Source organism: Hevea brasiliensis, chromosome 6, assembly GCF_030052815.1.
Source record: "Hevea brasiliensis isolate MT/VB/25A 57/8 chromosome 6, ASM3005281v1, whole genome shotgun sequence".
NCBI classification, from domain to species: Eukaryota; Viridiplantae; Streptophyta; class Magnoliopsida; order Malpighiales; family Euphorbiaceae; genus Hevea; species Hevea brasiliensis.
Window position 1 is genome coordinate 65,708,082 of NC_079498.1, and position 24,695 is coordinate 65,732,776.

Consider the following 24,695-nt stretch of genomic DNA (forward strand, 5'->3'; position numbering starts at 1 on the left):
AACTCAAAGTATTTTATTTTTATTTTTTATGGCTCTTTTTCCAAGGCCTTTTTTACTTAATTATTAAAATTTATTGCTTTATTATAATATATGAAACATATTTTTTATTGTAATTTAAAATAAATATTTATAAAAATAATTAATTAAAATTAGCAAATCATTTTTTTTAAAAAAAATTGTAACTTCCATGTTTTAAAAGAAAATATCAATTTTAATAAATAGAATTAACTTAAAAAAATAAAGTTCATAACTTTATAAAAAAATTGATCAATACAAATTGAACCTCAAATTATTTTAATTTTATTTTTATGGCTTTTTTAAGGCAACTTTTATTTAATTATTAAAATTTATTATTTTATTAAAATATATGGAAAATATTTTTTATTATAATTTAAATTAAAAATTTATAGAAAGAGTTAAATAAAATCTGATAATTATTTTTGTTAAAAATAGTAAATTTCAAGTTTAAAAGACAATTATCAATTTTCATAAAAAGAATTAACTTAAAAAAAATAATTCATTACATTTTTTAAAAGATTGATCAATACCAATGGAAACTCAAAGTGTTCTAATTTGATTTTTTATGGCCTTTTTCTTTTATAAGGCCATTTTTTTTACTTAATTACTTAACTTTATTACCTTATTACAAGTATATGAAAAAAAATAAATGATAAGGACATATATTAATCAATAAAATAATATATGATTTACTTAATATTTATAAAATTAATAAATTAATTACATAATTGATGTTGTTCTTGGATTTTTCCTGTGGGTCTGGACTTGCAAGACAAGAGAGAACACTAGGTGGGTTGGCTTGGGCAAGCTCTCCGATACTTAAGTCAGTATGTGTACTTAGTAGAATATAGAATTAAATTTAGAGAACAATGGACCTGACTGTGGAGGCTTTAACCCCTTGTATAGGCATCGAGTAGACTCCTGTTTAAAGTGGGATTTAGTATTGAGATAGGATTCCTATTTTAGAGGAATCAAATTAGAGTGGGATTTGGAACCCTAATAAGGTGTGATACTTATCCCTAATGGATAATGTTTATATTGGGTTAGGACTTGAGTTATTTGGGGTAATACTATATCATTAGTCACCCCTTGAGTATGAATCTTTAGGCTCATTGTCTAATAATGTATTAGATGATAGAGCTTTGACCATGCCATTAAGCCTTTTGAGATTTTTAGGAAAACTACTACTTTAAAATTTTGAGTGAACGATCGCCTCAAATATTTTTATTGGCGTACTGTCATCTTAATGGTTGTTAGCGCCACTTGGCGGACTTATGCTGTAACGCCCCCACTTTAGGTAGTTTCGTACATACTACTGTTCTGGTAACTAACATCTGTCCGAATGGCTGGGATGTCTGAAACTACCCTTAAATTTAAGTAAGGAGTTATAATTTAAATTAATAAAGATAAAGTAAGGTTGAAGAAAAAAAATAAAAGTGGAGTATAAATCAGCTAAATGTACACAAGTCTTGGCAATTGATAACACCACTGAGAAGTGACTATAGGTCTGGTTGCTACTCTAATTCATGTAGGACCTTATAAGATTCTTAACTAAGACTTAATTAAACTATTATTATGAATTAATGAGTCAAAGAAATGAAAAAAAAATTCAAATAAGTAGATTAAAAATCAAAATAAAAAATCAAAATAAAAAATGAAGTTAAGGACTTATAGGGTCTTATAAAAAAGATGAACAGAAACCTGGTAAGAGCAAGATTAGTCAATTAGATTTAAAAGTCAACTATTGACCACAAAATGAGATTTATTAAGTTAATGAAGTTGGATTAGTTAAATTAATCAAGATTTAAAAAATTAAGCATCATTAATTAAAAAGTCAATTCTAATTATTAAAGATTTAAACATATTTACAAGTTTGTCATTTTCAAATAATTACAAGTTTGCCATTATATTAAAATAAGACAAATATTAATTGAAAGATGACAAAGCATCTTCTTCTTCTTCTTCTTCTTCACCCTTGACCGAACCATATCTTCTCCCTTCCACCATTTTTGTTTCCTTCCAAGCTTGATCTCACAACAATTCCTTAGCATTCATTACTCAAAATAGTCAAATTAAGCTTCAATTTGGTGAGAGCATCTCATTTAAGTAAGAAATTTCAAAGATTTAGGAGGGTTACCACAAAATCAATTGGGGAAAAATTCAAGGGAGAATTGAACTCAGCATGCATGAATTCATGTTATCATGTTATAATTATGGCATAAGTGTAATTTGTGATGAAATTGTGATGAGAATTTTTGAAATTTTTGAAGAAGGCAATTCAGTTCATGCTAATAAGGGGCAAGGGAAGGATAATTAGGTTGATTAGAGGTGATTTTGAAGGGCTAAATAAAGATTAGAAGGTTGATTATTGGTATGTGCACTCTTAATACCTTAATTTTCTCCTTAAGTTGTTACTTAGGGTTTATATGCCAATTAGGGATTTTGGCTAAATTGAATATAAATGTCTAATTTTTGTATAGAAAAATGATGCTTAGTGTGTGTAAATGATGCAGTGCTTATTTGGAATTATGTTGCTTTGTTTGTGTTGAAATATGCATTATGAATAGGCATGTAAAGCAATCTGGCTGAATTTGACAAGACTGGACTTTTAAATCTATATCTTGAGTTTTATAATTTCAAATGACCTGAAACTTATGGAAAATTAAATTTAAGATATAATGCTAAAACTTTTATGAAGACAAGTCGCTCTAATTCTATGTGTAAATACCTTGAATAATTGCTAGAAGTTGAATTACAAAATCTGGAACCTAGGAATAAGGTACCCTGAACAGTCTAGATTAAAATGGGTATAACTCACCCCAAGAAATTCCAAATGAGGTGATTCTTGATTTTTTAAAAAGCTAAGACATAAAGAAATAACTTTCATGAGGAACAAAATGACAAATTCTAACTATAACTAGTTCAAATCCGAACTCCAAAAACTGTCTAGAACCTGTCCTGCGATCATTAGAGAATGTATCTAAACATATTTTGCTTGTTTGGACATAACTCACTGTATAAAATTCCAAATGAGGTGAATTTGACCTTGGGGAAAGCTAAGATACAGAGGAACAACTTTTATGAATACCAATTTGATAAATTATGACTAAAACTTGACTGAAATTGAATTCCAAAATCTATCCAGAAGCTGCCCTGTATTCTAGAAGGAAAAGTAGACATGACTAGATCCTGCTTATTTGGTCATAACTTGTGATCTATAAATCAAAATCAAGTGATTCAAAACCCAAATGAAAGTTAAGACATAAATCTAAAAATCTTATGAAGAAAGCATAAGCTAATTCTTGCATTTATTTAGTCCAATTTCTATTGGAAAACTGTATATACATTCAGAAATTTGCAAGATTGTGCCATTTTAATCATTATTGCAAATTGCATATGTATTTAGTATGCTTGAATGTAAGGACTATATAAATATAGAAATGGTATGAGTATGTTGGCACACATATCTTGACATTTATGTGAACAAAGAATGTTGAATGACTGCTAATTTTGAAAGTTAAGCCAATTAAGCTTAGACAATGAGTATAGGATTGGATAAGTGGGCATACTACTGGTCAGAGCCACCGAGTGATCAGTATCGAGAATGAAAGTTAGTATTATACATGTCAGAGCCATTGAGTGATTAGTACCGAGATGTAAGCCTGTGTTAAACCAACTAGAATCACCGAGTGGTCAGTGTCATGAGTCTCATTATCCAATCTATATACCATCTGTCATAGGTTACTATGAGTACTAGAGTAAAGTCTCCAATTGTGATCATAGAGATAGATAATAATTTCAAATAAGATATGATAAAGTGCATTTAACCTCATTAAATGGTATGATTAATAAGTATGGATTTATTGACTTATTTTTATGTCATGATGTTATATATTTGTTTTAATACTTTTAAATACTCTTGTATAAATATGATGAGTATATTATGTGTTAGTGTGCATAAAAAAATTATTTTGTTTTAAATTAAGAGTGTACCAATAAGCTATTTAGCTTAATGTGAAGATTTGTTTCCTCGCACAAGTAAAGTAGACAAAGTATAGATTTTGGTTGACAGGAGGTAGAGTGAATTTGCAGAAAAGTCCAGAGTCACCATATCTTGGACTTTTGGGTAGATGCATCATCATCATCCTTATTATATAGTTTTACTCATATGTATGTGTAACTTATGTTGTAAATAATATTTTGTAAATTTCATTCTTGGAAATTGTAATCATAAGTATGTAAATTCAATTTAACCACATGAGTTGGTTAATACAGTTGTAAATTAAAGATATCTCTTGTGTTTATACAATCTTGGATGATGAAATTGATATTGATGAAATTTGATGATTATTATATGATAGAAATAATATAGTAATTGAGGATTTCATAGGTTTTGAAAAATGTTCTAACAGGTGAATAGTTAAAATTTAGGGGAGACTCTTGCAGTTTCTCTGTTAACATAAACAAATATATTTTTGTAATTACACTTTTAAGTAAATGAAGGATAATAGTTAATAGACAGAGATAGGTGCTCCTTTCACCGAATGTGATATCTCCTTACTCGATTTTACTATAGATAGGGTAAAAGGGGTGTTACATATGCCTTTGGGTGGCTTGCAATGCCTCTTTGGGTGGACTTATGCCTTGGGTGAGTTATTTACACCACTTGGCGAACTTATGCCTTTGGGTGGGTTGTCAATGCCTTTTTAAGCAGACTTGTGCCTTGGGTGGGCTGTTTATGCCACTTGGCGAACTTATGCATTTGGGTGGCTTGTCAATGTCTTTTTAGTCATACTTGTACCTTGGGTGGGTTGTCTATGCCACTTGACAGACTTATGCCTTAGATGGCTTTGAACTTATGCCTTGAATGGCTTGTCAATGCCTTTAGGTGGCTTGTCAATGCATTTATGGTGGAATTATGCCTTAAATAGCTTATCGACACCCATTTGGGCAGACTTATGCCTTAATGGCTTGTTAATGCCTTTATGGCAGACTTATGCCTTTGGGTGGTGTTGCAGTCCATGAAAATTCCTTACGGATATGGACATGAAAAACAAATAACAAATGGGTCAGAGGTCCATCGAGTATTCCCGGTAAGGATCCTTCGATGCACAAATTAAAACTGATGTAAGAGAATAGTGTATCAGATTTATTAAGGAGAAGAACATACCTCCGTAGATGATCTGATATCTTTATATAGGATATAGACAATGATTGGTTATAATAACTCAACTATGTAATTATGTAGATATTATTAGCTAGTATAATTATAAGATTATACTTCTATTTATAGTGCACAATTATAGGCTTTGTTATATTTAGTAATCCCACCAAGATTGCTTGTTTTTAATCAAGATTCTTTCTTTTTATTGAGTGGGTCATACAATGATTGAATTGATTAAATGAATCTCATGGCTGAACCATTAAATATGATTATGCTCATAGCCTATCCAAAAAAACAAGTTACTAGATTAATTATATATATTTTGGGCAGCTATCTCATTAGCCCCCCCTTCAAGTATGAATCTTTAAGTTCACTTAGATGTTGAAGCTTTGGCCATTGCCCTAAATTATTTTTTGAGTGCAGACTATCAACTTGATAAATTATAAATGACAAATTATTGCTTTAATAATTTTCAAGTGGTAGACTGTTACCTTTAGATCGGCTACTGAAGCCTATCATCTTGGTGAACTGTCCCTTTATTAGCCTCTTTAGGCTTTTTGGGTGAATATCGCCTACATTCTTTTTCTGGTCTTAGGTGGGCGACGATTGCCTTAGGTGCCTTTTCAAGCCTTAGGTGTATTTTTCAGATCTTAAGTATCTTTTTCACATCTTACAGTGCCTTTGTAGATCTTATAGTGCCTTTGTAGGTCTTAAAATGTCTTTTTAGTTCTTAGAGTACCTTTGCAGGTCTTAGAGTGTCTTTGTAGGTGTTTGGTGTCTTATTCAGCTCTGACTGCCTTTTTTAGGTCTTACAGCCTTATTCAGGTCTTTAGTAGCTCATTGACGTCTTTGGTGCGTTATTCGGGTCTTTCATTCCTCGTTGAGGTCTTTGGTGCCTTATTCAGTTCTCACTGCCTTTTTGTAGGTCTTATTGCCTTATTCAGGTCATTGGTGCCTCATTGAGGTCTTTGGTGCCTTATTCAGGTCTAACTGCCTTTTTCAAGTCTTATTGCCTTATTTAGGTTTTTAGCGCCTCATTGAAGTCTTTGGTGCCTTGTTCAGGTCTCACTACCTTTTTCAGGTTTGACTGCCTTATTCAGGTCTTTGAGTGCCTTTTCAGGTCTTGTGGGCAATGATCGGTTGAGCGAGTCTCTTTTGGGCTTGTGATAAAGGCGAAAGCTGGGTCTCCAAGCCTGTGATAGAGGTGGGAGCTGGGGCTCTGGCCTGTCCTTAGTTCTTAAGAGCCTTTGCTTGGAGGTTTTTGACCTTTGATTGGAAGCCTTCGACCTTTATTCTGAATCTGTTTGGCTTTTCTTATTTGCAAAATTATTCTTGTACAAATATAGTTGTGAAGATAATCCATATAATACATATTGTAGATTTATCCAAGATTTCTCAATAAATAATTTATCAAACATGCATTGCACATTTCAATGAAAATCCAAAATTTGATTTTGACTATAATTAAGGTCTTCAATTTTAAAGAAGACTTAAAAGTAATGTATCTTGTATGTACATACATTTTATGTATGCATTGGCATTTATAAATTCAATTAAAGGCTAAAGCCTGTAAAACTAAGAGCTAATGGAGAACCAAAATCAATATTGAAGAGGTAATCTCTAAAATAATTTTTTAATAGAATAAAGCAATATTGGACTAAATAATTTAATCCAAGTAAATTTATATAATTAGCCTCAATTTTAAATTTAAAAAATTTTCATTTTAGTCTTCAAAAGAGCTAAATATAAGTGTTAAAATCCCTGATTTGTTGTAATAACATATTATTAGGATCTTATTTGATTATTCTTTCTTATTGTACTATTATTTTCTATTTATCTTAGTTTTCTTGTTAGGATAAATTACTTGTATATAAATAGAAGTATTTACAAAGAATTTAATATATGAAAAACACAATGATTTCTCTCAAATACATTAGTTTCAACATGATATCAGAGCTTTCAATTCATTAGGGCAGGCTTTAGTATTGTTCATGAGCATTGCTCATTGGTTACTGTTCATCGATACTATTCACATTATTGTTCACAGCATGTGAACCTTTTTTGGGCTTTTTTAAACTATTCCTCGTGTGTTGCACTTCTACCCAGCTCTTGTCCTTGACCTGACCACAAGCAAATATGTCTGAAATAGTGGATTACTATGAAAGAACAAATGATATTGAAATTTTTTCCAATAAAGAAGTTCAATCCCTAAGGTGTTTGCTGTCTCGGCTTGAATCTCAATCTTTCACAGTTAGCTCTTCAAATTTTATCAAATTAGGAAATGTTTTTCTTACCAATCTTGACAAATCTTGTTGGGTTATAGATTTTGGTGCAAACAAACATATGATAGGCTCTTCAAATATATTCTCTACCTATTCTCCATTCTTAAGAAAAGAAAAATTCTGTATCGCAGACGACTTCTTAACTACAATTTTTGGTATAGGTTCTGTTACAAGCATTCCCAATATAAATCTCACTTCAGTTCTTCATGTCCTAGCTTTTCTATTAATTTTTTGTTTGTCAGTTCCAGTATCCAAGCCCTTAAATGCAAAATTAAATTTTTTTTTTCCTACTCATTGCATATTTTAGGATTTGAAAACAAGGAAACTGATTGGCAATGGTAAATTGTGAAATGGTCCGTATTTTCTATATGATGATTGTCGTTCCTTAAATCCCAAAGCAAACCAGGCTTTGTTATGACAGTCTATGAGTGCTAATGAGGAGATTATCTAGTGGCATAGGAGATTAGGACATCCATCTTTTTCGGCTTTAAAATGGTTATATCCTAATTTATTTAGAAGTTGCAACTTAGATTTACTAGATTGTGATGCTTGTGAATTTGCTAAATATACAAGATAGTCTTATCCTTCAACAAATAATAGAAGTTTGGTCCCTTTAAGATTATTCATTCTGATGTATGGGGCCATACCCAAACTACATTTTTGTCTTAGTATAAATAGTTTGTCACTTTTATTGACTATTGCACTAGGTTGACATGGGTTTATTTAATGAGCAAAAAGTGAAGTGTTTTCTTACTTTCAGCAGTTTTAAAAAATGATTTATACACAGTTTGATAATTTGATACTAAAGTTAAAATCTTAAGAACTGATAATGGCATAGAATATGTTAATGGTGTTTTTAATGCTTATTTAGATTCAAATGGTATAATGCATCAAACTAGTTATGTCAATACTAGTGAACAAAATAGAGTATCTAAAAGAAAAAATAGACATTTATTATCGATGGCTTGATCTCTTATGTTTACTATGAATATTCCTACACCTTATTGGGAGGATGCAATTCTTGCTACAACATATCTTGTCAATAGAATGTCTCTGAGAACATTGAACTTTAAGAGCCCTTTAGAGGTTTTACAAGGCCATAATTCTTATACTATCTCTCTAAAACTTTTTAGATGTGTTTGTTTTGTCCTCAAAACAAATGATGGGAAGTTAGAACTTCGGGCTTTTAAATGTCTATATGTAGGTTATTCTGGTACTCAAAAGAGCTATAAATGTTATCATCCTCCTATCAGGAAATATTTTGTTAATATGGATGTTACCTTTAAAGAATCTAAGCCTTATTTTCCTAACAAGTCACCTCTTCAAGGGGAGCATAAGGAGGAAAAGGAAAATGTGTTTTTTCTTAATCAGACTATTAAGCTTAGGTCACACCTTGGTAATGAGCCATTTAACTAGGACCAATCACCTCAGGGGGAGATTATTAAGCTTAGGTCACACTTTAGCAATAAGCCATCTAATCAGGACCAACCATCTCCTCAAACCTCAGAGAAATTGAATAGTTTAGATTTAAGAACTTACATGCATCGAAATAAGACAGATACAATCATTAAACTTGATACACCTAATCAACTAGCACCTCTGGAATCGATTCTTGAAGAATGTGATGAGTCTCCTTTACTTCCTGATGATGCTATTTCTATTTCTGAGTTGAATCTACTATTGATGATCTTGATGCTTATGTTGCTCTTAGAAAAGGAGTCAGGGCTTTTACTCAGCATCATATTTCTAATTTTATTTCCTATGACTCATTGTCTCCTTCTTATAGAGCCTTTATCTTATTTGTTTCTTTTGTTTTATAACACAGGGTGTCTTGATCCAAAATGGAAGGCAGCTATGGTAAATGAGATGAGAGCTTTAGCAAAAAATAAGACATTGGATCTTGTTTCTCTTCCATCAAGGAAAAAACTAGTGGGATGCAAGTGCGTGTTCATAGTTAACATAATGCAGATAGTTCCATTGAAAGGTATAAGGCTAGGTTAGCAGCAAAAGGCTTCACTCAGACATATGGAGTGGATTATCAAGAGACTGTTGCCTATGTTGCAAAAATGAATACCATTAGAATCTTATTGTCATGTGTAACAAATCTTGAGTGGGAATTATAGCAATTTCATGTAAAGAATGCTTTTGCATGGAGACTTAGAGGAGGAAGTGTATATGGAGATTCCACCAGGATTTGATAATGATGAAACCAAAGGGAAAGCTTGCAAGTTGAAAAAGGCATTGTATGGTTTGAAGTAGTCACGTAGAGCATGGTTTGATAAATTCAGTAAGGCCATGATATCTTTTGGATACTATCAAAGTCATGTAGATCATACTCTATTTATGAAACACTATAGAGGTAATATCACCTTGCTTATTGTTTATGCTGATGACATAGTTGTAACAGGAGATTATAAGGACGAAATTACTCATCTAAAAAAACTCTTGGCTTAGGAGTTTGAGATTAAAGATTTGGGTAAATTAAGATACTTCTTTGGGATAAAGCTTGCTAGATTAGACAAAGGAATCTTCATTTCTCAAAGGAAGTATATTTTAGACCTCCTAGAAGAAACATGAATGTTGGTTTATAAACCTACAGAATCACCTATTAAAACTAATCATAGATTACAAGCAAGAGTTGGAGAATCAGTTGACTTAGAAAGATATCAAAGGTTGCTTGGGAGATTGATTTATCTCTCACATACTAGACATGACATAGCTTATGCCGTGAGTCTAGTAAGCTAGTACATGCATGATCCTAAAGAACCTCACTTATAAGTTGTTTTTCGTATTTTGAGATATCTAAAATCTGCATGCGAAAAAGGACTTCTTTTTTCAAACCATGGCCATCTCCAAATAAAAGCTTTTATAGATACAGATTGGGCTGGATCTCTTAATGATAAGAGGTCTACAATGGGTTATTGTACTTTTTTTAGTGGTAACCTAGTCACTTAGAGAAGTAAAAAAGCAAAGTGTGACAACAAGATCTAGTGCAAAAGCAGAATACAGGGCCATGGCACAGGGCATTTACAAGCTATTATGGTTACAAAAATTGATGAAAGAAATAAAGCTATTAGAGATCAATAATTAATACACTTATATCATATAGGTATTTTAAGGCATTATTGCATTGCATTTCATAGCATTTAGGTAGTTAATTGCATGCATTTTACTTAGTTTCGTTAGTTTTTGTTAGTTTCAATAATCTCTACTTAATTTCATATTTTTTATATCTTTCAGGTGTTTTAAAGAAGATTCAAGGCATAGAAGTCAATTGCACAAGTTTAAAAGACAGGAAAAGCTAGAAGGCCTGTTGCACAACATTACACGAGTCGTGTAAGTAAGAGACTTGACCCTTGTAACCCTTTGGCAATCAAAACCCAAAGAACCATGGAGAGACCACAGTACACGAGCTGTGTGAATAGCCCCGTGTAACTTGCTCACCCCTGTGTAACCTGCTGTCCTCCCTAAAATGCGAAGTGTAAAGTAGTCTAGAGAATTACACAGGGTATGTACCTTACACCAGGTAGACTTCTTTTTCGATCTGAATTCTCCTGCACTCATTTTGAATAGAGTATTAAGGCATTTGGGACTCTGAAACATGACTTTTAGGCACCTAATATAAATACTAGAAGACGAAAATAGGTAGGAGAGTTCGAAGAGTTCACTTTACATACAAACCCTAGCTTTCTAAGAAATTTGGAGAGAATTTGCATCATAGCTCTAGGAGAAGGAATCTCAACTAAAGTTCTAAAAGTTCAAGGCTACAGATCTTTATTCTGCGTTCTTTTGTTTTATTTTTTCAGATTGTCTCATGTTATTTTATTTCAATTTTGTTATGTTTGTTAAACTCACCATGAGTGAGTAGTTTGTTTAATTCTAGGATTAGGAGAGTAGCACTTTCAACTTCTGTTATGGATATGTACTAAAGTTATTTAATGGATTTAAGTTTTGTTCTTTGATTCAATATTCTGTGTTCTTAATGTATGTTATATGTTAGTACCCACTTAGTTATGATATAAGATATTAATTGAATAACTGAAAAGTAAAAATTAATATTAGAAATTAAGATTTTGAGCATAAAAAATCTGATCTAGAGATAAGCTAAAATCCTTTGTAGAGTCCTATAATTAATAAAAAAACTTAAACGGTTTTAATTAAGATTGATCGCCACAAAAGTAGGATTTAGGTTAATTAAAATACTCCTTAGGTGCCTTAAAGAGGACTTAAGATATCTTAAGATTAATTTCCATCAAGGTAATAATTCTCAATCTGTTAAACAAGTAAGGTTAAGTCTATAATAAGGTTAAAGTGTTAAATCTTAATTCTGAAATTGCTTTAATTAATTGATTTCTAAATTTAAGTTTATTACTTTGTTTTCTTTTATTCTCAGCATCCTTAGTTAGTCAAAAATTAAAAATCACAACATATGCGATAGCCTGAATAATCAAAGTTGCTATCTAGATTGGTACTTATGCCTATATATGGTACTTATGCCTATAAATTTCTCATGGAAATGATACTTTACTCACTACTTTATTACTTGTTAGCGATCTGTACACTTGCGGGTTCGTAAACTAGCAAACAAGTGTTTGGCATCATTGTCGGGCAATTTAGTAATATTGAGCAATAGGCAATTTGCCTGATTTAGGCTTTTATTTTTTTTTAATTTACTTAATTCATTTTTACTTTTTATTCCTTTTTTAGGCCCTCTGTTCAGTTTATGACCAAGACTAAACCTAAAGAGGAGCTGATTGAATTGGATCCTAAAATAGATAAGACTCTTAGAGCCATCAAGAGAGGAATGAGACATCAAGAGCCACAACCAGTAGTTTTTGAAACTCTAGTCATAGCCAACAACAATAGGCTAAGACCCTTGAGGGACTATAGAGCCCCAACTATCCAAAGATTCCAATCCAGCATTATCAGGCCTATAGTGGAGGCCAATAACTTTGAGCTCAATCTTGTATGGCTCTAAATGATTCGATAGACTCAATTTGATGGTTTACCTATCGAAGATCCACACTATCACCTTCAGTGTTTTCTTGCTCTATGCGACACATTCAAGATGAATGGAGACTCTGATGAAGCTATTAAACTCAGAGCATTCCCATTCTTTCTTAGAGATAAGGTAAGAAAGTGGCTATGTAACACCGTCATTGTAGCAATTCTGTACATTCTATTGTTCCGGTGATCGGTGTAGGTCTGGACAGCTAGAACGTCAGGAAAAATATTTAGACTAGAGTGAGGAGTCAAAAACAACTCAAATAATGGTAAAAAAAAATGTAGGTAAAATTTTAGAAATAAAATACAACCAAGTTAAATGAGCCGGTGCCCTAGCGATGGGTAACCCAGTGGGAAGTTGCGGTCTTCGCAACCAGAAGCCCTAAACTCATGAGAAAATTCATAAAATAATTTTTGGGACTCCAGAGAAGAGTCATTTGAGATTTCTATGGCATTAGAATGCTAAGAAAAAGCTTAGAAAAAATTTTCGATCGGTACAGACGATTTTGGCTCAATAAGCCAAACGGAGGGCATTTTGGTCATTTCGTCTTCAGAGATGATTTTTGGCCGACTTGTCCAGTTAAGTAAATAATTATTATAACATAAAATGTGAATAAATATTGTTAAAAATTAAATTGAAATTGAGTAGAAAAAAAAAAGAAAAGAAAAGGAAAGAAAATTGAAAATTATGACATCACATGATGTTATTAGTGTGCCTCCACCCAATTATATTGTGACACCTATCTATAAACATAAATAAAAGCATAAAATGGGCAGAAAAATTGAAGAAACAATCTGCTTCTTCTTCCTTCTTCCAGCCGTAACTCACTTCCCACACCCTTCCACCATTAAAAACTTCACCAAAGCTTCATCTCACCTACCAAATCACCTCAAAAGCCCATCTTTCCTTCACAAAAACTTGTCATCACCACTAGAGCAAGACTTGGGCAGCAAAAAGAAGTAAAAATAAATAAGTTTGTCAAGCTTGGATTGACACACAATAAGGTTAGTGCTAATTCATCCTTGAAACTTTGTATATATATCATGTGGAGTATGAAATGAGGGTGAAATTAAGAGAATTGAAACAAGTTTTGCATGAATAAATTTCACCAATTTCGGCAGCCATGGACTTGTTATGGTTTTGATGTTTTCTTTGGATTAAATGAGTGAATAGGCTGCCCTTGATATGATTGTATCACTTAAAACATTAATTTATGAGTTTAGTGCAAAAATTTGAAACTTTGGAATTTTAGGGCTAGGGTTTGAAACTCAAATATGGAGGTAGATGCAATTGAACACAAAATGATGTAGTAATGGTCATTTAGTGACCATTTGGTGTAGTTTGAATTGAAAATGGAGTGATTGGTAACATTAACTAATGTAAAGAATTAGACTGCCTAAAGTGTGCATTCTGGACCCTTTGAGTCCAGTGTGCTCTTGGGGTTATAACTCAAGCTAGGTAACTCTAATTGGTGCAAGGCCAATTAGAGGTTAAACTAGACACAAAATGCAATAACTTTGATGAAGGAACCTGTCCCAGAAAACCAAAATAAGTGGCCCTAAAAATTGACCTAACCCGGATGACCAATATATTGTCCCTGAAAAATGACCAAATGAACAGTGTTCATTTATTTGGTCATAACTCTGTGTAGAAAGGTCCAATTGACCTGAATTTTATACCGATAGAAAGCTGAGACATAGCCCTACAACTTTCATGAAGAAAACAAACCCAAAATTTGACCATAACATGTCCAAAAACTCACCTGCAGTCAATATGCAAAAACTAAAGAATTGATTCTGCTCAGAAATTCTGAAAAAATTACAATCTGACCAGTTATGGTATTTAGGCTATAACTTAAGCTAGAAAACTCCAAATGGGGTGATTCAAAAAGTGAAATGTAATTAGACACAATAAAGAACAACTTTGATGAAGAACATTTGATCAAATTCTCACTGTAGAATGGCCTAATGGAACAGTGAACTATAACACCCAAAATTAAAATTTCTGGTTTATTCTCCATTGGTTAGAAGCAATTATTGGCAACTAATGCCAACACTTTTGGGAATCAAAATGTAGTAAATCTATGTGATTAAAACTCATGTAACTATTATATACGTGAAAGTCAATATTTTGACTTAAATGACCAAATAAATAGTAACCTTATATGTTGAGTGCAAATATTCAAGAAATAACTTTGTAATATGCCCTAGTAGGCCTAATGTGATTGGCATGCCAATAGGGTTCTGATAGCAGTACTATGTATGGCTTCATTCCATTCTGTGATATGATAGTCTATGGCTATACTGATTATGATGTTATACTTGGCTTTATGCCTTATTGCTTTTATGGCTTATTAGCCATTCTGTCTGCACACCGGGAGACACATTGTGACTGATGGTGTGACGGCTCGAGGTACCTGGTATCCAGTGCTAGTTTACCCATTTATCCAGTCTGGTCAATTTGTATAGGTTACTTGGGCATGGAAAAGTATAAATGTAATTGAATTGATTATTAAAAAAAGTAAGGAAATTAAATATCAAGATAAAGAACAAGAATGATTACAATAAAAAGAGACTCAAAATCATCAAGAAAACGATTAATAAAATGCTAGAAAGAATTGAAATAAACTGGACTGATGATAAAAAAAAAAAAAAGTTATCTATTATTGAATGCACTGAGAACTCTAATTATTATGAAATAATTTAAGATAACCTAGAAGGTTTTGAATTAAATGATACAAAAAGATTAATAATAGAAATATAATTTAAATAAATGTTACAAATGTACCTTTCATAATAATATTAAGTTAAGAATAATGCTATTAAAATATTAGTATATTGTATATTCTTACTGTAACCTTACAAACTAAGCACCTCCAAAGAGGACTAAATTAGGAAAAAAAAAAAGGGATATTAAATTTTAGAAACCTTATTGAAGCATAATTGATCTAAATTATCTGAACCATGTTTTATTTCCATCTATATTTTGTATATTATTTTCTTTATTATATTATTGTACCACTAAGCAGCAATGCTTAGCGCGACGGATTTGTTTCCTCGCGCAGGTACTGAAGGTAAAGCCCAGCGAATATTAAACAGAGATTTTGGAGTTCTGATCTGCAGAAGTGTCTGAAATATTCAAAGTTATCACCTCCTCAGCAATGCATGTAGATAGGGCCCATGTAGGTCATAATTTGTATGTTGCATAACATGCTTAGTTATAGTATTGTAATGTAGATTATGAAAATATATTAAATAGGCATGTCATGTAAATTAATAAAGATTGAAAATTTTCATATATGAGTTGAACATGAATGGGAATGTACGGAAATGAATATGAATGAAATTATATGGATTTGAATACGGAATTGAAATATATAAATGATGCATGAAATGATGAGATTTTTATTTTAAAATATTATTGTTGAATTTCAAATAGGTGAATAGTAAAACACGTCAAACGATAGTAAAATAAGGGAAACTCCGTTAGTTTTTCTGTCGAAAAATAATTGATATTAAAAGATAATAACTTGAAAATGGTTAAAGGAATAAAGTAAGATAAGATAGGGTGCTTCAGCACCGAGTGTGACATACTTTGCTCAGCTAAACTGTAGTCCGGTGAGGGGTGTCACAGGCTACTTTTTCAACTAGCTGGAACATTTACCACTTGAGAGGATCTTTCACAAGCCTTCTTAGCAAGGTACTTTCCACCTACAAGGATTGTGAAATTGAGAGTAGAGCTGAATACTTTCAGGCAAAGGAAAGGAGAATCACTGTATGATGCATGGGAAAGGTACAAAGACCTTCAAAGGGAGTGCCCATACCATGACATAGAGGACTAGCTCCTAGTTCAAAACTTTTACAATGGATTGCTACCGTCTATAAGGATTACAGTTGATTCAGCAGCAGGAGGAGACCTCAAGGAGAAAACAATTAATGAAGCTCTTGAACTTCTGGAGAGGATTGCATATCATAATTTTGAATGGTCAAATGAGAGAGGAGACATGAGGAGAACAGTTAGGATCCTAGAATTGGGTGCCTTAAGTATGATCAATGCTCAATTTGACCAACTTACAAGGAGACTTAACAAGATGCAGACCAATGTAATATGGTCAAGCAATTAAAATTGCAATAATTATAGAGGAGGCCACATGACTTTAGAATTGAGCAACTACAGTAAGCCCTCCATAGAATAGATGAACTATATGAATAATAGAGAAAACTTCAACCAAAGGCAGATTAACAACCCATACTCAAATACTTATAACCCTAGATGGAGAACCAACCTAACTTCCCATGGTCAAACTCGCAAAACCAATAGAATTAGGCCATTAACAAGCAGGAGGGATATAGACCACGGCCATCGCCACCACCACTTGCTTTTCAAAATAGAGGACATAACTTAGCACAACCACCACCACCTCCTCAACCTCAATAACCTGAATCCAAGTTGACCATGGAATCCATGTTGGAAAGCTTTTTAGTAGCACAACAACAGCAGAATGAAATAATAAAGCAACTAGATTTTGGAATGGACCAACTGGCTACTCACAACAAAATGCTTGAGAATCAAATTACTCAGTAAGCTAGTTCTTCAAGTAAAGCCATTAATAAGCTGCGAAGTTAACTAGAGATGAACTCTAAAGAGCATTACAAGGCAGTTGCTTTGAGGAGTTTTAGAAGAATGACAACTAAAAGAAAAGCAAAAATTAGTGGAGGAAACTTCTAGTGATTCTGATAACCAAACAAAGGGCAAAGAGAAGGAAGCTGAAAAGGGCAAGGAAGAGGAGGAGAATAAGAAAAAGAAGCTACCCGAGCCATACCATCCCCCTTTACATTTCCCTCAAAGATTTCAGAAGGCAAAATTGAACAAGCAGTTTTGAAAGTTTTTAGAAGTTTTACAGAAACTTTACATCAACATTCCTTTTACTGAAGCACTATCTCAGATGTTATCCTATGAGAAGTTCTTAAAGGAAATCCTCTCAAATAAGAGAAAGCTGGAGAATTATGAAGCAGTTGCTCTGACAAAGGAATACAATGCCATTTTGCAAAACAAGCTCCCTCCAAAACTTAAGGACCTTGGAAGCTTCTCAATACCTTGTCTTATTAGCAACATGAATATAGACAAGGCCCTTTGTGATCTAGGTGCAAGTGTCAGTCTGATGCTCCTATCAATATGCCAAAAGCTAAATGTGGGAGAGCTCAAACCAACTACAATCTCATTGCAACTAGCAAACAAGTCTGTCAAGCACCCAATTCACATCTTAGAGAACATTCCCATCAAGGAAGGCAAATTTTTTATCCCTGCTGATTTTGTTGTCCTGGAGATGGAAGAAGATGTTCAAATTTCCATTATATTAGAAAGACCTTTCTTGGCAACCACCAAAGCTATTATAGATGTTAAAAGTGGGCGGTTAACTCTCAAAGTAGGAGATGAGAAAGTAGAATTCAACCTGTTTAGAGCAATGAAACATAAGCTAGACATCGATGAGTGCTTAAAGGTTGATATTATAGACAAGCTAGTAAAAGAGGAATTCCATAAGAGATATCCTAAAGATCCTCTTGAAGCATACATAGTGCACAACAACACCGTGGATGATGATAACAAAGAGATTACAGCCTATGCACAATCTTTTGAAGCTAGCCCACCTCTACCCTTAGTTCAAGCACTACAAGTGGAAGAGCTAAAGGAGTCACAACCCAAGGCTGAACCATAAGAGGCTAAAAAATAGGTAGAACTGAAACCTCCTCCTTCTACTCTCAGGTATGTATTTCTAGACTCAAACTCTAATTATCCTGTCATAATAAGTACTAGCCTAACTAGTTTAGAAGAGGAAAAACTTTTAAGGGAACTTAGGACCCATAGTAAAACTATTGGGTACACAATAAAAGACCTTAAAGGGATTAGCCCTTCCATTTGTATGCGTAGAATACTTATAGAAGAAAATAGTAAACCTACCATTGAACATCAAAGGAGATTAAAACTTAATATGAAGGAAGTAGTGAAAAAGGAAAATTTGAAACTATTATATGTAGGTATCATATACCCAATTTTTTATAGTAAATGGGTTAGTTCAATGCATGTAGTGCCTAAAAAGGGTGAGACAACTATTATTAAAAATGAAAATAATAAGCTAATTCCTACTAAGATGGTCACTAGTTGGCGTATGTGCATTGATTATAAGAAGTTGAATAGTGCCACCAAGAAGGACCACTTTCCTCTTCCATTTATTTACCAAATGCTTGAAAGGCTAGCTAAGTATATCTACTTTTGTTACTTGGATAGGTATTCAGGATTTTTTCAAATCCCAATTCACCTAGAAGATCAAGAAAAGGCCATATTTACTTGTCCTTATAGTACTTTTGCCTATAGGAGAATGTCTTTTAGTCTTTATAATGCCCCAATCACTTTTTAAAGATGCATGATGGCTATTTTTTCTAATTTTATTAAAAATATTATGGATGTTTTTATGGATGATTTCTCTATTTATGGAACCATTTTTTATAAGTGTTTAGCTAACCTGTCTAAAGTGTTACAAAGATGTGAGGAGTCAAACCTAGTCCTCAATTGGGAAAAATGCCACTTTATGGTACGATAGGGCATAGTTCTTGGTCAGTTGGTATTAGAAAGAGGAATTGAAGTGGACAAGGTGAAGATCGAGATAATAGAGAAAAATGCCATCACCATCATCAGTCAAAGGAGTGCGAAGCTTTTTGGGACATGCAAGCTTCTATAGAAGATTTATTAAGGATTTCTTAAAAATAGCTAAGCCATTAACAAACTTATTAAATCAAGTCGGTCCCTTTGATTTTAATGATAGTTACCTTGACTCCTTTGCAGGATAAAGGAAGCCTTAATTTCTGCACCCATAGTGTAACCACCAGAATAGGAGCTGCAATTTGAAGTAATGTGCAGTGCAAGTGATTATGCAGTAGGAATAGTGCTTAGACAAAGGAAGGATAGAAAAGTCTACGCTATCTACTACACAAACAAAACACTTGATGACACACAGGTTAACTATGTAACCATAGAGAAGGAATTTCTAGCAGTAATGTTTGCAATTAACAAGTTCAGATCCTACATAGTTGGATCCAAAGTCATTGTGTACACAAACTATGCTACTATCTAGGGCCTCTTAAACAAAAAGGAAGCTAAACCAAGGTTGATCCAATGGATTCTACTTGTACAGGAATTCAACCTTGAAATTAAAGACAAGAAAGGGACCAAGAATGTGGTAGCAGACCACCTCTCTAGACTGAAGTAGGAAGATAAAGGGATTTCTACCAAAAGACCTACCAATTGATGACTCCTTTCCAGATGAGCACCTCCTAGCCATCTCTCAACCCCTATGGTATGCATGTATTGTTAATTATCTTGTATGCAGAGTTTTGCCACCAAACATCTTCTACCAACAAAAGAAAAAATTCCTAGATGATGTAAAGGACTATACTTGGGAGGAACCTCTGTTGTAAAAAAGATGCAATGATGGGCTTATTAGGAAATGCCAGAGGAGGAAATAGAAAGTGTGTTACAACATTGCCATTCATCAACCTATAGAGGACATTTTAGCACCTCTAAGACAATAGCATAGATCTTACAAGCAAGATTCTATTGGTTAAATTTGTTCAAAGATGTGAGAAATTTTGTGCTGATATGCAATTAGTGCCAAAGAGCAGGAAACATTTCAAGAAGGAATAAGATGCCACTCCATGGAATACTTGAAGTTGAACTGTTCGATGTTTGGGGTATAGACTTCATGGGTCCATTCCCATCCTCATTTGGCAATAAGTATATAGTTGGTGCAAATTATATATCAAAGTGGGTAGAAGCAATAGCCTTATGAACAAATGATATAAAAGTAGTCATCAAATTCCTCAAGAAATACATCTTTACAAGATGTGGTTATTAGTTATGGGAGAAGTCACTTCTGCAACAACCAGTTCGAAGATTTACTAAGGAAATGTGGAGTGACTCACAAAGTGGCAACACCATACCACCCTTAAACAAGTAGACATGTGGAGATTTCAAATAGGAAATTAAAGAGGATCCTTGAGAAGATAGTAAACCACTCAAGGAAAGACTGGTCCTTGAAATTGGATGATGCACTATGGACCTACTACACTTCCTTCAAAACACCTATTGGAACTACCCCCTTTCGCCTAGTGTATGAGAAGTCCTACCACCTCCCTATTGAACTTAAACACAAAGCCTATTGGGCAATCCGAACCCTCAACTTTTATCTCAAGACTATCAAAGAAAAAAGGCTTTTATAGCTAAATGAACTGGAAGAGATTGGGCAAGACGCCTATGAGAATGCAAAGATCTTTAAGGAAAGAACCAAAACCTAGCATGTCAAGCATATCATAAGGACAGAAATCAAAGAAGGAGATATTGTCTTGCTCTTCAACTCCAGATTAAAACTAATCCCAAAAAAGCTAAGATCTAAGTGGCCCAGTCCCTTTAAAGTCCTACAAGTCTTCCCACATGGAGTAGTAGAAGTGTGGAGTGAAACCTTGAGAGCCTTCAAGGTTAATGGCCAAAGGCTAAAGACATACTTCTTGGGAGAACCAATCAAGAAAGGGGCAACACACTCCTTTAGCAACCCACCTGCACAGCATTGAGCTAAAAAGGGACATTTAAGCTAATGACTATAAATAAGCGCTTCTTAGAAGGTAACCCAAGACTTAGAATTTTTCTTTAAGTTTATTTTGTTTTTATTTTTTTTTTTAAAGCTTTGTAGGAATCCCAAACTCTAAAATTGGACATTATAGGTGTAAGCAAGGAGTGGAGAGGAAGGAATGGAAGGAGACAAAGAGTCAAAACCACACAAGAGGGAAATTTTCAAAAATAGAGAAGTACATCTATTGCTAATCTTTGTTATGCATTTCATTCACACATTTAGAAACAAGTTAGCATGAAAACTTAAAGAGATAGGAAAAGGTAGCATCTAAAGTGCCTAGGTTTCTGATCCAGTAAGTTACACGGGGTACCCTATGCCATGAAGCATGCCTCATGTAACCTACTAAGCACAAAACACACACACAAAAAGCACTCCATAAAGTTATATGGGGTTCCACATGCAAGTACACATAAGTCGTGTAACCAAGGAAGGAATAAGAATAGGAGTTTTAAAGAAACAGAAACTTACACGAGTTCCCCACACAGTATAAGTTGTAGGACTAAAACAAAGAGGGAGATACAGGGGTAGAAAGTTACATGGGTTACCCTCGTGTAGTGTTACATAACCCATGCAACTTGTCTGACTACAAAAAAAATAAGACAAAAGATTACACAAGGCAACCCATGTAGTGACACGCAGCCCTATGAAACTTTGCAGAGGCAATTTGAAAGGGTGCAAAAATTTTTCACAAAATGATGTGCCCTCCCCTTCAATTCCTATTTAAACATTTCCATTCCCCATTTCATAATATAAAACCTCTTCCTCTTCAAAAATCTCTTAAATATTCTTTCCCTCTCTTAATCTTTCCTGCCAAACCTTAACCCATTCTTAATTTTCTCTCTCCATGGCTCCCATAGAAAGAGCAGCAGAAAGGATTTCCTCTTCCTCTAGGGGAAGAAGTGACTCACCATTACCACCTAAAGGCCAAGGATAAGGTAGGCAAGACAAGAAGCACCCCAACCCCAACCCCAACCAAAATTTGCTTTGACCTAGCATTGTAAGAATGCTGCACACCATGATGTATGCGCTAGGCTAAACAACAAGAAGATCATATCCATAAAGTACATGGACACAGAGTTGCTAGAGCAACTCAGGCTTAAGGAAGAAGTGGATAGGTTCTTGGATAATCGGGTGGACAAGATCCATCCAACTGCGCTACCTGACATAAAGGGACACTACTTTAGAATTTTTTGGTAGTTTTCAGGCCATCCTATGGGCCATGGATAGGTAAGATAGGGGCAGGATCGAGTTCAGACTCTTGAGGGTGGACAAAGTCATGAATAAGGATGAGTTTAACTCTGTATTTGGCTTCGATAATGAGGGACTCTAGGAGATCCCTCAAAACAAACTAGAGTACGATAACATTTCTTTTTGGAAGATGATTACCTCTAACACCGAGATATATAACTCCAACTACTGCAAGTCATCCAGATTAATAAACCTGGTATTAAAATGCCTACACAGACTTGCAGCCCATACCATTATGGGGTGCAGTGATAGCCTTAGCATGTTAAATGCTAATGAGTTGTTCTTCTTGTGGTGTATGGTGACTAGACAAAGATGCAGTACCAGATACTTGTTGTGCTAGCACTTCAGGAGGATTTCTCATCAAGCCATGGGTCACATAGTGGTGGGATAGTGGTGGGAGGCCTCATCACAGCACTTGCCTTGCCCTGCACTATGGGTTTGTGCCAATACATGTTAGGTTGTGCCCCATCTTAAGCACCACTCGGATTAATTAGACTATCGGCATATCTATGGGGCTATGCAGAAGAGTAGGGGACGCTTGCCTATTGATCTATGCACAAGGGAACGTCATTCCTCAAAGAGCAGCAAAAGAATGAGGGGAGTCTTCCCAAGCATAGGAGCAGCAGTAGCAAGAAGAGTTCGATCCCCTCCTTCAAGGATCACCAGACAGGATCCCTCCATACACACCACCACCTACAGACACAGTCCTCGCATACCTACAAAAGATGGAGATGACCATCAATAATAGAATAAGGATCCTAGAGACTACAATGTCAGACAGGATTAAAGCCATAAAGGATAGTCTCCAGGAGGCCTACAACAAACTAGACATGATCCTTGAGAGGTAGGATAAGGGGGCGCCTTCCTCACCTTCAGAGACTTTATAGGCATAAGACAGTAGACTAAGATATATTTTGATATACTTTGTACAGGCTTAGACCTTAGTCTTAGTACTTACCTAGTTTAGCTGGTTAATTTTATATAAATTCTATTCCTATGTTCATATGCCTTGCTTAATACATATATGTTTTGCTAATATCGTGTGTTTGTTGTTTTATCCTTCTTTAGCTTGCATGATATGTTGCCATTAAGGACAATGTCAAATTTGAGTTTGGGGGGTGCATTCACGCATTTATGCATTTCATTTTAATCATTTTGCATTGCTTTATTATACCTCCATCATACTTGTGTATCAAAATCTACAAAAAAAATTTCAATTCTGAACTTTTTCAAAAAATTTTATCTCAGAACTATAAGTATAAATCTTAATAAGCTAATAATTAATCTCTCTTGGAAAGAGAAATGGATGTAACTGGATAGGTAAAAAGACTTCAGTGTATAATTTGTGAAAAATTTAATTGCCTAAGTGAAGTCAAACTAATTAAACTCCTTCATAGCCATTAGTTTGTCACATTAGACTTGTAAAATTAGGAGAAAATTTTTGAAATATGAACAAATCTAAAATATGTCTCACCAACCCTAGAACATGTCTCTTAGACTTATTAAGACAAAATCCTAGCATATGCTTGATAAAGAGATGATTAAGGCATTCTTTGTTTATAAACTCATTATAAGCCTTAACCACCCAAAATCAAAATTTCACCTCTTGTAGCCAATTTGAGCTTACATGCATTCCTTTATATGATTTCTTTCATAACCCACAACATTGCCCTAGCCTCTAGCCTAAACACTTATCCTACCTTATGAAAAAGCCAAAGTGCATAAGTGAAAGGTATGCTAGGTGTATAAAAAAAGAGAAAATATGGAAAGAGGGTGCAAAAATCAAAAGAAGCATAAGTTTGTAATAAAAAACATTAAGGAATTACTCGTCCAACCCACAAAAAATAATGAATTTGGGGGTAAATACCAAAGGGATATAAATACCAAATTAAGAAAAACAATCAAAGAAGTCTCAACTGAGTATTAAGCAAGCATACTTAGCATTAAAAGCCAAATGCTCCTCTTTTCCATATAAAAACAGAGAAAAATAAGCTTAGTGTATTTGAAATTTTTGCATAGTAGCAATCCTCATACTTGCATTATCTAAAACCTTTTCATTGGCAACCAAGTCTCTATCCCCTAACCCTATTACAACACTATTAAAAACCTTTTGATCTTTTAAAAGATATATGCTATATTAGTTGAGATAGAAAATTGAGGCATGCCTATGGAATTGGAGATATATCATCTCATTTCACACCATAATTATCCTTAATAGAGGCAATTTGAAGGAAGTAAGTATTTCTCAAATCTATCCTAGTAAAGCAGATTATTTATGACTTATTAATGGCCTTGCAA

The 24,695-nt window shown here is 33.8% G+C and overlaps 1 protein-coding gene across 3 annotated transcripts in view; it reads right to left on the minus strand.

The window, feature by feature from the left end:
- Positions 1 to 1,840: 1,840 nt before the first annotated feature.
- The window catches only part of LOC110653947 (photosystem II stability/assembly factor HCF136, chloroplastic), a 50,951-nt gene continuing 28,096 nt past the window's right edge, over positions 1,841 to 24,695 (minus strand). Inside the window, exon 9 of one of the 3 annotated variants that reach the window (XM_021809759.2) lies at positions 1,841 to 2,061. The gene's annotated coding sequence lies outside the window, so the exon portion shown is untranslated. Of the gene's footprint in view, positions 2,062 to 7,024; positions 7,303 to 15,994; positions 23,114 to 24,695 lie in introns of those variants that run through there. The other 2 variants (XM_021809761.2, XM_058148567.1) reach the window with 2 other exon arrangements.